The 12,267-nt window shown below is 39.7% G+C and overlaps 1 long non-coding RNA gene across 1 annotated transcript; it reads right to left on the bottom strand.

Annotated features, from left to right (window-relative positions):
• Nucleotides 1–9,767: 9,767 nt before the first annotated feature.
• LOC123042928 (uncharacterized) lies at nucleotides 9,768–12,267 on the bottom strand. Its single transcript, XR_006418953.1, has 3 exons — nucleotides 11,766–12,267; nucleotides 10,867–11,083; nucleotides 9,768–10,775 (listed from the first exon to the last, which is right to left on the bottom strand). It is a non-coding gene; the product is annotated as an uncharacterized lncRNA (long non-coding RNA).

Below are 12,267 nucleotides of genomic sequence, written 5' to 3'. Positions count from 1 at the left end.
TAACCAATAGCGGGACCTGGATGCCCATATTGGTTCCTACATATTCTACGAAGATCTTTATCGGTCAAACCGCATAACAACATACGTTGTTCCCTTTGTCATCGGTATGTTACTTGCCTGAGATTTGATCGTCGGTATCCAATACCTAGTTCAATCTCGTTACTGGCAAGTCTCTTTACTCGTTCCGTAATACGTCATCTCATAACTAACTCATTAATTATAATGCTTGCAAGGCTTAAGTGATGAGTATTACCGAGAGGGCCCAGAGATACCTCTCCGACAATCGGAGTGACAAAACCTAATCTCGAAATACGCCAACTCAACATGTACCTTCGGAGACACCTGTAATACTCCTTTATAATCACCCAATTACGTTGTGACGTTTGGTAGTACCCAAAGTGTTCCTCCGGTAAACGGGAGTTGCATAATTCTCATAGTTACAGGAACATGTATAAGTCATGAAGAAAGCAATAGCAGAATACTAAACGATCATGTGCTAAGCTAACGGGATGGGTCATGTCAATCACATCATTCTCCTAATGATGTGATCCCATTAATCAAATAACAACACATGTCTATGGCTAGGAAACATAACCATCTTTGATCAATGAGCTAGTCAAGTAGAGGCATACTAGTGACTATATGTTTGTCTATGTATTCACACATGTATCATGTTTCCGGTTAATACAATTCTAGCATGAATAATAAACATTTATCATGATATGAGGAAATAAATAATCACTTTATTATTGCCTCTAGGGCATATTTCCTTCAGGTAGTTGATGCTAATTGGTTTACTTGGTGGAAGATCACATGTTCAGATCCTTTATGCATATTATTACTCCTCTGATTATGAACATGAACATGCTTTGTGAGTAGTTACGTTTGTTCCCGAGGACATGGGTGAAGTCTTGCCATTAGTAGTCATGTGAATTTGGTATTCGTTCGATATTTTGATGAGATGTATGTTGTCTTTTCCTCTAGTGGTGTTATGTGAACGTCGACTACATGACACTTCACCATTATTTGGGCCTAGAGGAAGGCATGGGGAAGTAATAAGTAGATGATGGGTTGCTAGAGTGACAGAAGCTTAAACCCTAGTTTATGCGTTGCTTTGTTAGGGGCTGATATGGATCCATATGTTTAATGTTGTGGTTAGGTTTACCTTAATACTTTTTACTGTAGTTGCGGATGCTTGCGATAGGGGTTAATCATAAGTGGGATGCTTGTCCAAGTTAGGGCAGTACCCAAGTACCGGTCCACCCACATATCAAATTATCAAAGTACCGAACGCGAATCATATGAACGTGATAAAAACTAGCTTGACGATAATTCCCAATGTGTCCTCGGGAGCTCCTTCCTCATTATTAGAAATTATCCAAGCTTATCCTTTGCTACATAAAGGATTGGGCCACCTTGCTGCACTTTATTTACTTGTTGGTCGTTACTATCTATTACCTACAATTTCAGTGATTGCAGAGAAAACCTTACTGAAAACCGCTTATCATTTCCTTCTGCTCCTCGTTGGGTTCGACACTCTTACTTGCCTTGCTGATGATCCGCAAAACCTAGAGACTCGTAGTAGCATGCTTCGCACTCCGGGTACTCTATCGCAAACAAACAATACATACATAAGCACTCAAACTAGAAGCACGGGTAAAACTCAATTAAAAGATCTAACTAGAAAGTTCAACTGAAGAACTCTGGTCTGCAAAAAGAATCAAAACAAACGAAGCAACGAAACTCAAACTACGAAAGAAACAAGATCCGTTTACTAATCAGGACTAAAGTCAAATTTTACAGTACCAAAATCTTGTTCAAGTTGACAAAACAGAAAGAGGGCTTCGAGACGAAGACCTAAGCGCTTGAATCGCCTTATTCCGATAAATGAGCAAAAAGATAAACTAAAACGAAGATCAGGGCAGAAATCATGATCGAAAATAATCGCGGAAAACCCTGGAAAAAGAAAAAATGACAAACAGCCTAACGAACGAATGTTTGCTGTCTGCGACTAACGGGTGAATATCGTTCGTTAAAATGAACGTACGGACGAACGTCCGTTATTTAACTAAACCAGGAAAAAAATAAAAACCGATCTAAAATAAATAACCTAGGGTTTTCGAAAAAAAACCATTCGGTTTTCTAACGAAAACCGGCGGCGGGGTCGGCGGCGGCGGCGGCGGCTGCTCTTCGGTGGTGGGGCTCCGGCGGGAGGCGGCGGGGTCGGTGGCGCAGGGCGACGGCGGGACGGGGCGACGGCGAGACGACGCGGCGGCGCGGCGTCGCGGGCGACGGCGCGAGACGCGGCGGCAGCGGCGGCGGCGGATCTGGCGGCAGCGGCGCGGATCGGGCGGGGCTAGGGTTTCGGGTGAGGGGGCTGGCGGCTCGGGCCTCCTGGCTTTTATGGTCGGCCGGGCCAGGAGTCCGGGGCGGACAAGGCCCGGTAGGTCAGTTACTTTTTTTTTAAATAATTCCGACGCGCAGAAAAACAAACAAAAGAAATATTAAACGGACTCCAAAAATCCTGAAATAAACTTTCGCCATCGTCTAAAAATATAGTAGACAAAGTAAACATTTATCTGGGCCTCTAATGCAATTTTGAAAAACACATTTTTTCCTAATTCAAATAAAATAGCAATAAAAATCCGAATAAAAATTTTGTTTGATTTTAATATTTCTCTTTTATTTTAATAAAAATTTTCTTTAATTTGGAGAAGTCATTTTATCCCCTCTCTTTTATTTTTATAATGGAATATTCAGAGAGAAAGTAATTAAAACTAAATGATCCTCTTTTCAAAATTTGAGAAAACTCAAATATGAAAATAACAAAATTCCCTACTCTCTCCGTGGGTCTTGAGTTGCGTAGAATTTCTAGGATCAACCAAAAATGCAATAAAATATGATATGCAATGATGATCTAATGTATAACATGCCAAATTGGAAATTTGGGATGTTACAATGTTCTCTGCTTTATCCTCTTTCTATGTGATGTGCAAGTACACTCAACGTACTCCCTCCAGTTCTTTTAGTCCGCATATAAGTTTTGTCTAAAGTTAAAGTATTTTTAATGTGACCAAACTTATAAAAACAATATTGTTAACATTCACAATGTCAAATCAATAATGTTAGATTCATTACAAAATGTAGTTAAAGTATATATATATATATATATATATATATATATATATATATATATATATATATATATATATATGGTATTGTAGACGTTGGTATTATTTAATATAAATTCGGTTAAACTTTGCAAAGTTTGACTTAACACAAATCTAATATGCGAAGTAAAAGGGCCAGAAGGAGTACACGGTATTCATCTACAGTCATGGATACCGGAGATGGCCATTTCAACGTGTATCTCGATTGCCCGGTCACATTTTAAATTGAATTTAAACAAACCAAATGATATTCATCCAAACCAGATAATTTTTGTTTAAACCGATCCACATTCATAACAATTTTAATATATTTCATAAAATAAAAGCTGACATGACAATTTTCTTTAGCATAGCAAAAGTTAATCTAGTCTAGATCTTCGCCGGCATCCGTGTTTCAAGTCTTTGTAGTTCCGCATGTCCGACATCCAAAAAATGAAGGTACGGGTCGCCGACACATGTCCTATTGTTCCTGGTTGGAGTCCACGCCTGGACGTGCGGTCCACGATAGACTTGGACGGGTCGACCTCGTGATCGTTGCGGCCTGACGTGAACAGCGCAACGAGGAGAGAGAGAGAGAGAGAGAGTGGGGAGGGAACCTGGATCTCCATCCACGGCATGCATATGCCTTTTGCATTCTTAACCTGCAGGGACGAAGATGCCTTACTTTTGAGTGGAGACCTCTGAAGCAAAATGCACGCACTCATCAGTGCTGATTTGTGTTTCATGTGCTTTCTTTACCTTTGTGCCGGGGCAACTAGTGAAGTTTCCTGCTACTGTGCACGCCTTTACCTTTCCCTCTCCCTCCTTCCTATGCATGCGTGCATGAAGGCCCTTTGCTCCTTTGGCTGGATGGATTGGATTCCTTGCTTTCTTTGCTTTGTTTGGAGGAAACAAACAACATATGCATGGAACTTACAGTTAATTAACTTGCATTTGTTCTGGATTTCAGTGCGTGCGATTTAGTAGAGTAATACTCCCTCCGTCCCAAAATAAGTGTCTCAAGCTTAATACAACTTTGTACAATGGTTAGTATAAAGTTGAGACACTTATTTTGGGACGGAGGGAGTAGTACTCAAGAGGATGGATCATGCAAGGATGGATGAAGCACGAGGTAGGAGTATTCGTGCTGTCGCCCATCTCAAAAGGAACAAACTCAACAAAGTAGCGCTCCATCGATTGCGCAAATACGGTAAGCCGAAGGATACTTACTATATGCATTGTGCCACTACTATTGGTACACTACACATCGAGTAAAGCATAAACTTTTACACCGCGCTGCACACACGACACGGCCTCGTCTTTGCTTTGTTCAAGTTCAAACCATGCATCCATGTCGCCATCTGCATGCAAGCCTGTGTTTTTGCATGCCGTCGCTGACTCCGATAACCAGTTCTTGATCGAGGCGCCAGCTGCCTATAGTGCGCCTCACGGCGTCCTAATAATATAACACCGACGATGATTCTTGCCTTGATTAACACTGATCATGTGTGTCGAATAATAACACGTAGCTGGAATATCAGTGACCAGTGAGAGTTCCACGTCGACGTCGATATATATGGATAGGAACAAACAATCCATTACCATCCAGGCTGCATGACCTCCATGTGGGCAGTGGCGGATCCAAGACCCAGGCCGGGGGGGCCTGGGCCCCGGGCGTGGGGAGGAATTCCTTTGTTGATTGTAGCTTCTCAGGCACTGTTTGACACTGTAGCGGCACTGTAGCAAGCCTGGGGCCCGGGGCGTCTCGCTGGGCTGGCTCCGCCCCTGCATGTGGGGGTAGGGTTGGGGTGGGCGTGGTCCAGCAGGGCCTGATGGATCATGGTCATCAAGGGAGGGAATGGGATGCATGTGGCGCCATGTCAATTATGCCCTAGGTCGACATATGCCTGCATGCATGCATGCATCACTCTCACTCATCACTTGCACGCCACCTTGCTATAGTTTCCTTTTCCTCTTGGTCAAGTCCCTGTTCTCTTCTTCAGGGAGATCTCCCACTCGCCTCATCAGACTACTTGCTGACCTGACAAATCTACTTCACAAAAAGAAAGTCCAGTTGTCAGTTATCCATTCACCTATCATCTAGCTAAGCTTCTCTGCTCCTCAACCTCTCTGCCTTTTCCTCCTAAGTAATATGCAGGCTTCAAGCAAGTTTCCCCATAATAACTACTCCCCCCGTCCAGAATTACTTGTCGCAGAAATGGGTAAAAATGGATGTATCTAGAACTAAAATACGTCTAGATACATCAATTTATTTGACAAGTATTTCCGGACGGAGGGAGTATATATAAGTACATTAATCGGTGGCGGTCCCACCAAGCCAAATGTTTTCTTGGTATTTTATTTGTCACTTTAGCTATATGTAAGCCGTCTGAATTTTTTATTTGGGTAAATCATTTTTCCGATTTTATTCTTTTGTCAAGATTTTTGCTCTTCTTTTCTTTGTGTTGCTTAGGTCCATTTTTGACATGTCCCTGTCTAGGGTAAATCAATTTTTTCTTAGGCTGAATTTTGACTTGCCCCTATTTGGACTAAGCCAATTTTTTCTTAGGCTGTATTTTTGACTTGCCCCTGTTTGGGGTAAGTCCATTTTCTCATTAGGCTTTAAGCCCGTTACACATTGCTTGTATTTTTGTTTGTATGCTTTTTTGCTTTTGCTTTTCTTTATATTTTTTCAACCGCTTATTCTTGGATTTGTATGAGTGGAAATGTATACATGATATAACTATGCAGTATGTGTGTTAGTACACTAGAGTGTGAAAAATGCACAATTATATGCTTATTCTTTGCATATTTAAAAAATCACAATTTAAGTGCAAAGCTGTGTGCAAGTTTTAAAGTTTTTTCATTTCATTTCATATTAAAGTGTAATGCTAATCCCATTAATTCATTATTTCTTAGAGAAATTCATCATTTTGTTTTTTCAGTTTAATTTCTATTTTCTTTGTTTTTCAAGCGTAATACCAATGCCACTAATTCAGTCTTTCTTACAAAAACTTATTATTTTAATTTTCCTTTAATTTTTATTTTATTTTATTTTCCCATTAAGGCTAATACTAAGGGTACTAACTCATTCCTCCTTAGAAACCTTCTTAAAAACAAATTCCTAGGTTTTCTTGCATATTATAAAAAGCATAATTTCTGTGTAAATTATGTGGAAATTCTATCAGTATGTGATTTTTTTCCTTGTTGTTTGTAGTGGAAGAGTACTACCAATGCCACTAATTCATTCTTTCTTAGAAAACTTCATTATTTTAGTTTTGTAAGTTCATATTTTTTAGTTTCTTCTTTAAGTGTAATAACAATGGCACTAATATATTCCTTCTTAGAAAACTACTTTTTTTGCAAAAATTCCACTATTATATGCATTTTTTTCTGCAAAAAGAATGTTGTTTTGCAAAAAAATGTTTTTTGAGTGTGAATTATGCATTATTATATGCTTATTTTTTTTGCAAAAATAATGTTTTTTTTTCAAACAATCCACTGACCATAGGCACCACCACTATTATATTAAAAACACAATTTGTGCGTAAACTCTCAGCAAATTTTATCATTACTAGTTTTATTTGCTTTATTATCATTTTTCTTAAAGGGTAACACAAATAACACTAATTCATTCTTTTTTAGAAAACTCACTTAGGTTTTGTTTTAGTTTTTTTTCATTTTTAAGTGTAATATTAATGCCAATAATTTATTATTTCCTAGAATACTCTGTACTTTTTAGAAAAATCAATTATTATATGCTTATTGCATATTAAAAATGCTTATTCATTGTAAATTGTGTGCAATTTTTTGTTGAAAAATAATTATCTTTTTTCTTTAAAGAGTAATACCAATGCCACTAATTCATTTCTTAGAAACAATAATTAATTGAATTTGTTTTCAGTTTTCTTTAATTTAAAGGGTAATATCATTCTTTCATTGGATACTTTTTTTTTGCAAAATTTTGCTATATGCATATTAGAGAAAATCGCACAGGTGAAAAAAAAATCATGTGTGCGTATGAAGGAGTGTTTAATCGACCATTGTGAGGGTGAATGGGCGAATTTTATAAAATTCTTTGAAAGAAACTATTTCTTTGAATTACAACAAACTAAACTAGAACAAAAAGAAACGGACAGAAGAAAAAGTAACCATGACATGCTATCAAAGTCCTCAGGACAAAGGAAGGCATCGAAGTGATGGATAGAAACATGTAAACTTGGACTAAGACGAAGCAGATACAATTCATCATAACAACATTGAAGAGACACATAAAAGAAGTAAATGCAGCGGAAATAGCGAAGTCTTCAGTGAAACTCTCTGGAAGGGGAAATAACAATTCGGTTAGCAACTTTGACTAGCCATTTTTGGTTTTTGGTTTCACTAACAGAATTTAAGAAAAAACCAAATGGTAGAAAGTGAAATTTCGGTTTATGACATTGCATAGTATAGGAATTTCTTTTCCATTGAGTCTAGGCTAATGTTTTTTCCTTCTAAATATGAATGATTGATTGTTATCCTACATAGAAATAGGAATCCATTCCTACAAATTAAAGGCCTTCAAAGGATTTTATTTCCTACAAAATTCCTACCCTCTAGAATTCGTACAAAATTCCTATGAACTAAAGGAGGCCTAAAGGGGGATGCATGAGAGAGAGAGAGAAACACGAGAATGCATGACGACGCGAGATATTAATTATAACTGCGACTAATACTTTTGGAATTCCTGAATTCTCTTATGTGACCAACGCAATTGGATGGAGGAGTACATGTGTGGATTAGCAGTGGCATGGTACTATGTCTAGCATGGCACTGTGTCATACTCAAGGTCATACATCATACTACATAATCATGCTTAATACTAACAAGAATTGTGTCATAATCATGTTTAGGAATCAAATTAAAGCAAGTTTGGGCTTGGAATATGTTTACTGGATGCGTGTCTCCGGGACATGAGAATTCACCTGCTCCCCTTCCCTCGAGCCTTGCAGTTAAAGAATGGAACGGCCCATGAGAGAGCTCTTGGCTGGTGTTACTGTTTAAATTACAGACCATTGCTCTGAACCGGATGCACAGGCACCAATCTGCAGAAGATACTATCATGAAAGAGAACATATTCTTCATGATTATGTACGTGGTGCTATGTGCAAACTCCTCCATGAGTGATGACACAAGATTCTAAATTCCTCTGGCTACTAGCAGTCTTGCGTAGCAGTTAGCAGGAGCATATGTTTCCAACGGTCCAAATTCTTCAGTTTCAGTTTTGGTACTACCGTCCGTATGGATTTTATTGTTAGAAGACGAGGAGAGCAACGACACAGATACGGTGCTCCGTTGGACGGGCATGCCCAGACATACATGCTACTTTCTGAATGTACTAGCATGTACTCCTACCGTCAGGAAATATTTGTCGCTAGGAAGTATAGTGACCAACTCTTTAGTCTTTACTAGTAAATGTGCACGTGCAACGCACGTCTCAACAAACCATGTCAAAATTCATGCGGGCATACAATTTTGAATTCATTCTCTAGAATGACCCCTTCTCTATACACAAAAGGAGAAATTACAAACCCATCAATTTTGTTTTGAGAATGCCATGTGAAGTTCAAGCAGACCATGAAGAAATCGTAACTGTAAAAAAATGTCACAAATCAATGGGAATCAACTGGATGAACAACTTCTCCATAGAGAATATATGGGTGTAGCCTATTTTAGTCTATTTTATAGTAAAAATGGAATCAAATTAAATATCCAATGAAGATTTCAGAATGTTTATTTTCTTGGGTGAACTTCAAAGGGACATATAAACATTGTCCAAGTGAACATGGTGCCAATGCAAGGTTGGAGCAAAGAGCTCCCAAAAAATGGTAGTCTTCGAAGACTTAATTAGCTTCCATCTTGGATTTGGGCTGATTGTTATCTTCAGAATTTGAAAGCTCAGCGGCAACGGTAATCAACAAAAGCATCAAACAGCTTAAGCATGACCAGCTAAAAAAATTCAACCTTCCCTTTAGTACTGGACAAAGTATAGCATATGTTTTGATGAAAAATAACAGGTGGTATCATTACAATAGAGGATCAGATTATTAAGTTATGGAAGTTCGTTTGTGCGCAAATAAAGTGACCATCAAAGATTTTATATGACTAAGAAATATGTACAACACTTCCAGACGTCCAAAAAATCTAGCATGCCATTAGCCTTGAGATAATTGTAACTGCATCCCAACAGAAATACTGATGCAACCATAGAATATTATAGCGAGGAAGTCCAAAGAATTTGAGGCTTAATTCCCAGAAGTCCATAGAATACAGTACAACACTCCCAGAAGTCCGAAGAATTGGAGGATTAATTCCTCGGTACTACACTACTACTATGCCCCTTGTGGTGATACAACAATTCAGAAGAAAGTTAATCGGCACAATGTACGTTATATTTTGATCACACTTCAAGAAAAATATTCTGTGCAGTAGCACATTCAGCGGAAAATATAATACTTGCAGAGAGGTTTTTTACAACCGTTTAATAGATTTAATTAGGAAGTAATGTAAACAATAACAAAAATGAAATTTGAGTCCTTTAATGCATGTCATGATATGCATGGACTTCAACAGAAGAAAGGAGGAGAATAGTTTTATTATAATGTGTGCTGTAAAAGTGATGGTCTTTAGCCAATTTTCCTAGCACAAAGCAAAGTACAAACACAGATAATAAAAAGTAAAACATCAATACTTGTTCCAGTCCTTCCTTATAGGAGTCACTGCATGATGCATTCTACTAAGGACCTTGTGTATGACGCAGAGGTGGTCATGCAAAGACCGAGAAATGAATTTTGTAGAATTTCAGATCAGTTATACTTCAGAAAGCCTACTGAGATCTGCACTTGGGTGTGCACTTACATTTACAAATAGTAAAGACTCCATGACTTTTGCCATACCTGGAGAAATAACTACCACAAGGATTCCATGAATTTATGCAATTATAGACAGAAAGCTTTGTTCTGCTTCTTAAAACATGTCTCTAGGGCCTATTTCTCAAGTAACTTGTAGCGAATAGTAATGGCAATGCTTCTGCTGGATTGAATTTCTGATGCAAACAACTTGACATGTCTATATATTATGTAAACTGATACTAAATTCATGTACTGTAGGCAAATCCCAAGCAATCGTTACATAGATTAGTCTGAATAGTGATAAACCAAAATCTGAACTTCACGAAATCACCAAAGCAAAAATGGCTTCCACTATTAATCTAGTATATTTCCAACCTAAATTTTAAGGGGAGGAACCAAACATTCAATAGAATAAGGTCGGTAGAAAAGCACTACACATACACCTGTGTTAAATTTGTCCAATTAAGCTGTGTCACTCAACAAAAAGAAAGCTAGGTGTCGGTATATTTTGGTTCCTGTCCTGTTATCATCTAACCTTGTTGAGTTTCCAACAAAAAATTCTCCAAGGAACATAATATGAACAAGGGATATCACCAAGTATTTCACAAGGAGATGCGCAGAAAGAATGTCAAGGAAGTGATCGTTGATGGAACATAGCTTACCATGATCAAGTTACATTTATAGGCAGACCATAAGATGATTCAAATCCACTAATATTCAATGTACTCATGATCACCTGGTTGGCAAAACAACAAACAACTCAGCCACACAGCAATCTGGAGAAAATCGAACAACATAAGTAGCTAAGCCTTGGTCTGGTGGGTTACCTCCAGGTATCTTGTCGAAGGCCTGCCATTTGGACACGCAGACAGCCGCTTCGTATCTCGAGTACTTCAGGAGCTTCATGGGTAAATGGCGGATGCAGCTGCCAGTACATTGACCTCTTACAAAATCCTGGAGCCCTGCCTCGTGGATCAAGAACAAGAGGGAGTGAACGACGGAGAGCACCTCCTTTTCTTTCTGGTCTCCTGCTTGCTTGTACATCTAAAATGAACACGCAGATATGCAGAATGTCAGCTTCAGCATAGAACAACACACTAAGTTAAGTTATTCAGTTATTATTTTGGGTAAAACTAATGAGCAAATCAGATAACAGAGTGCCTTTCTCTGCACCAGGCTTGATAAGGACGCACACACATGGCCTGGTTGATTACAAATCAGATAACAGAGGACAGTTTATGCCCACGCTGATATTTTATTTTAACTCTGAGCAATTGGGCTAAAAGCCTGAAAATTTTGTCTTTAGAATGAATCATGGTAATTGAGACTAAATTGTACTGTGGTGGACTCAAAACCTCAGAGATAACTAAATTGTATTGTGCAATCAAAACTTGAGAGATACTAACGACAGTTACAGCTGCAAACCAGAGCAGAAGAGGCTAGCAACATAAGGAATACTAACGACAATTAACTGCAACTGCTACCAAAAATGTAGTACTAACGACAAATTCATTTGGAAGCGGCCGATATACATGTGATTCCAGAAACGTTCCTATAAGCTATACTTATCAGAGGTTGGGAAGCGCTAAAGGGCAGTTTCATACGGTAGCAGCCATCCAGCTAATCAACTTGACGAACAAAATTTGGGGGAAGCCATAGTCACGAACAGAAACATACAGTCCACATGAACAGAGCTGAGCAGAAAAGAACAGAGGCGGAAACATACGGTGATCTTGTCTGCGAAGTGGGCGAGGTCGGGGAGCCTGGGTCTCCGCCGCCGCCGCACTCGAGGCAGTCGCTGACGAGCATGGTCAGGCCCATCTCACTATCGTGGCTCCCGTTGTGTATCCCAGGCCCTTCTCCCCCTCCCCGTGTCCGCAGCCACAGGTCGCCCATCGGCGACCCCCTGCCCCCGCCGCTCCTAGGCGACACCCTCGCCGGCGGTGAAGAGAGAACCCAGAGTAAGCAGTTTTAGAGAGAAATTTAGGTAGCGGATCAACCTGGCTGCTGCTCACTTGTGAGGCACATCCAGCGTGACGTTGGTGCCCCTGCCCCTCCCTCTCCAGATGTGGCGGCGCGACGTGCCTTTCCGCCTATACTGCCTCCGATTGGGGCGGAAGGAGGCACGCGGGCGGACGGCGCCGCGGGCGAGGCGCGTTGGCGGACGACGATGGAGGTGATCGGAACTCGGGAGGCAGCTGCGGGGTGGCGGGTAGATTCGTCGAGCG

This window comes from Triticum aestivum, chromosome 2B (genome assembly GCF_018294505.1).
Source record: "Triticum aestivum cultivar Chinese Spring chromosome 2B, IWGSC CS RefSeq v2.1, whole genome shotgun sequence".
Lineage (NCBI taxonomy): Eukaryota > Viridiplantae > Streptophyta > Magnoliopsida > Poales > Poaceae > Triticum > Triticum aestivum.
Note: the sequence above shows the minus strand (reverse complement) of the source record. Positions and strands in the feature narration are given on the sequence as shown.